At 34.3% G+C, this 3,959-nt stretch overlaps 1 non-coding gene across 1 annotated transcript; it reads right to left on the bottom strand.

Annotated features, from left to right (window-relative positions):
- Nucleotides 1-3,028: 3,028 nt before the first annotated feature.
- LOC112739186 (small nucleolar RNA R71) lies at nucleotides 3,029-3,136 on the bottom strand. The gene has a single exon (XR_003170123.1). It is a non-coding gene; the product is annotated as a small nucleolar RNA R71 (small nucleolar RNA).
- Between the last annotated feature and the right edge of the window lie 823 nt (nucleotides 3,137-3,959).

The raw sequence follows: 3,959 nt of genomic DNA, 5'->3' as shown, positions 1-3,959 counted from the left end.
CAAAAGGATAGTAAATTCTATTCCAGTATGATCGAGAACCTCCAAGATGATTAGCCATGTAGTGACAGCGCATCGGACCATTTTCACAGAGAGGAATAGGATGCAACCAACGACAAGGGTGATGCCTCCAGACGATTAGCCGTGCTGTGACAGAGCATTTGGACCATTTTCCCGAGAGGATTGAAAGTAGCCATTGGCACAGGTGACATCCTTACACAGAGCCAGCCATAGAAAGGAGTAAGACTGATTGGATGAAGACAGCAGGAAAGCAGAGGTTCAGAGGAATGAATGCATCTCCATACGCTTATCTGAAATTCTCACCAATGATTTACATAAGTATTTCTATCCTTATTTTAGTATTAATTTCGAAAACTCCATAACTATTTTATATCCGCCTGACTGAGATTTACGAGGTGACCATAGCTTGCTTCATACCAACAATCTCCGTGGGATCGACCCTTACTCACGTAAGGTTTATTACTTGGACGACCCAGTGCACTTGCTGGTTAGTTATGCGAAGTTGTGAAGATATGTTTAGACCATGGTTCTGTGCATCCGTTTTTGGTGCCATCGCCAGGGAATCAATTTCGAACAATAATTCACAACCTGAGTAACAATTTCGCATATCAAGTTTTTGGCGCCGTTGCCGGGAATTGTTCGAGTTTGGACAACTGACGGTTCATCTTGTTGCTCAGATTGGGTAACTTTCTTTTCGTTTTCTTTTCAAAAAAGTTTTCAAAAATTTTTCAAAAAATCTTTCAAAAATTTCTCCTTTATTTTCGAAAAAAATTTTAAAATAAAAATGTTTTCAAAAATATATTTTTCTTCAGAATTTTTAAGAATGAATTCTAGAGTTTCATGAAGCATGTTGAAGCATGCTAGCTATAAAACCATGTCTAAATTCTTTTGGACAGAGGTTTTGGCTTAAAATTGAATGAATTACACTCATATTTTTAATAAAGCTTGGCTGGCTATTAAGCCATGCCTGACCCTTTGATTGGAGCTTTAGACTAAAGAGCATAAGATTCCTGGAATTCATATTAAAAATTTTGGAATCCTTATTTTTCTTTTTCAAAATGATTTTCGAAAAAATTAAAAGAAAATACAAAAAAAAATCAGAAAATCATAAAAAATCAAAAATATTTGTGTTTCTTGTTTGAGTCTTGAGTCAAGTTGTAAGTTTGGTGTCAATTGCATATTCATCTTGCATTTTTCGAAAAAAATTCATGCATTCATGGTGTTCATCATGATCTTCAAGTTGTTCTTGGTAAGTCTTCTTGTTTGATCTTGATGTTTTCTTGTTTTGCATCTTTTCTTGTTTTACATGTGCATTTTTGCATCCATAGAGTCTAAACATGAAAGATTTCTAAGTATGGTGTCTTGCATGTTTTCTTTGCATTAAAAATTTTTCAAAAATAAGTCTTGATGTTCATCATGACATTCAAAGTTTTCTTGGTGTTCATCTTGACATTCATAGCATTCTTGCATGCATTCATTTTTTTTATCTAAAAATTTCATGCATTGCATCATTTTCATGTTTTTCCTCTCATCATAAAAATTCAAAAATCAAAAAAATATCTTTCCCTTTTTCTCTCTTAAAATTTCGAAAATTAGATTTGACTTTTTCAAAAAAAATTTAAAATCTAGTTGTTTTTATGAGTCAAATCAAATTTTCAATTTAAAAATCTTATCTTTTTCAAAATCTTTTTCAAAAATCAAATCTTTTTCATTTTTCTTAGTTATTTTCGAAATTATAAAAATATTTTTCAAAAATCTTTTTCTTAATTTTATCTCATAATTTTCGAAAATAACATCATCAATTAATGTTTTGATTCAAAAATTTCAAGTTTGTTACTTGCTTGTTAAGAAAGATTCAAACTTTGAGTTCTAGAATCATATCTTGTGATTTCTTGTGAATCAAGTCATTAATTGAGATTTTAAAAATCAAATCTTTTTCAAAAACTAATTTCTATCATATCTTTTCAAAAATATCTTCTTATCTTACCTTTTTCAAAAAAGTGATTGCAAAATATCTTTTCTAACTTCCTAACTTCTTATCTTTTCAAAATTTGTTTCAACTAACTAACTAACTTTTTGTTTGTTTCTTATCTTTTTCAAAACCACCTAACTAACTCTCTCTCTCTAATTTTCGAAAATATCTTCTCTCTTTTTCAAAAATTCTTTTTAATTAACCAATTATTTTAATTTTTTATTTTAATTTTCGAAAATTATTAACCTTTTTCAAAAACTATTTTCGAAAATCACTAACTCTTTTTAAAAATAATTTTTGAAAATTCTCTTCCTCTCTCATCTTACTCTATTTATTTATTCATCTACTAACATCTCTTCCTCACATCACTCACCAAATTCGAACCCCCTCTTCTATCTGTGTTCGAATTTTTTTTCTTCTTTTCTTCTTCTGCTAACAATAAGGAACCTCTTTACTGTGACATAGAGGATTCCTCTTCTTTTCTTTTTCTCTTCTCTTTCTTATGAGCAGGGACAAAGAAAAAGGCATTCTTGTTGAAGCTAATCCAGAACCTGAAAGGACTCTGAAGAGAAAACTAAGAGAAGCTAAATTACAACAATCCAGAGATAACCTTATTGAAAATTTCGACAAGTAAAGGAGATGGCAGCCGAACCCAACAACAATAATGCAAGGAGAATGCTTGGTGACTTTACTGCACCTAATTCCAATTTACATGGAAGAAGCATCTCCATTCCTACCATTGGAGCAAACAATTTTGAGCTGAAACCTCAGCTAGTTTCTCTGATACAGCAGAACTGCAAGTTTCATGGACTTCCATCTGAAGATCCTTTTCAGTTCTTAACTGAATTCTTGCAGATCTGTGATACTGTTAAGACTAATGGAGTAGATCCTGAAGTCTACAGGCTCATGCTTTTCCCTTTTGCTATAAGAGACAGAGCTAGAATATGGTTGGACTCTCAACCCAAAGACAGCCTGAACTCTTGGGATAAGCTGGTCATGGCTTTCTTAGCCAAGTTCTTTCCTCCTCAAAAGCTGAGCAAGCTTAGAGCTGATGTTCAAACCTTCAGACAGAAAGAAGGTGAATCCCTTTATGAAGCTTGGGAAAGATACAAGCAGCTGACCAAAAAGTGTCCTTCTGACATGCTTTCAGAATGGACCATCCTGGATATATTCTATGATGGTTTATCTGAGCTATCAAAGATGTCATTGGATACTTCTGCAGGTGGATACATTCACCTAAAGAAAACGCCTGCAGAAGCTCAAGAACTCATTGACATGGTTGCTAATAACCAGTTTATGTACACTTCTGAGAGGAATCCTGTGAGTAATGGGATGCCTATGAAGAAGGGAGTTCTTGAAATTGATACTCTGAATGCCATATTGGCTCAGAACAAAATATTGACTTAGCAAGTCAATATGATTTCTCAGAGTCTGACTGGAATGCAAGCTGCATCCAACAGTACTCAAGAGGCTTCTTATGAAGAAGAAGCTTATGATCCTGAGAACCCTGCAATAGCAGAGGTAAATTACATGGGTGAACCATATGGAAACACCTACAATCCATCATGGAGAAATCACCCAAATCTCTCATGGAAGGATCAAAAGCCTCAACAAGGCTTTAATAATGGTGGAAGAAACAGGTTTAGCAATAGCAAGCCTTTTCCATCATCCACTCAGCAACAGACAGAGAATTCTGAGCAGAATCCATCTAGCTTAGCAAATTTAGTCTCTGATCTATCTAAGGCCACTGTGAGTTTCATGAATGAAACAAGGTCTTCCATTAGAAATTTGGAAGCACAAGTGGGCCAGCTGAGTAAAAGGATCACTGAAATCCCTCCTAGTACTCTCCCAAGCAATACAAAAGAGAATCCAAAAGGAGAGTGCAAGGCCATTGAATTAATTACCATGGCCGAACCCACAAGAGAGGAGAAGGATGTGAATCCCAAGGAGGAAGACCTCCTGGGACGTC

This window comes from Arachis hypogaea, chromosome 13, assembly GCF_003086295.3.
Source record: "Arachis hypogaea cultivar Tifrunner chromosome 13, arahy.Tifrunner.gnm2.J5K5, whole genome shotgun sequence".
NCBI lineage: Eukaryota > Viridiplantae > Streptophyta > Magnoliopsida > Fabales > Fabaceae > Arachis > Arachis hypogaea.
The sequence above is the reverse complement of the archived record's forward strand: the minus strand, read 5'-3'. Positions and strand labels throughout refer to the sequence as shown.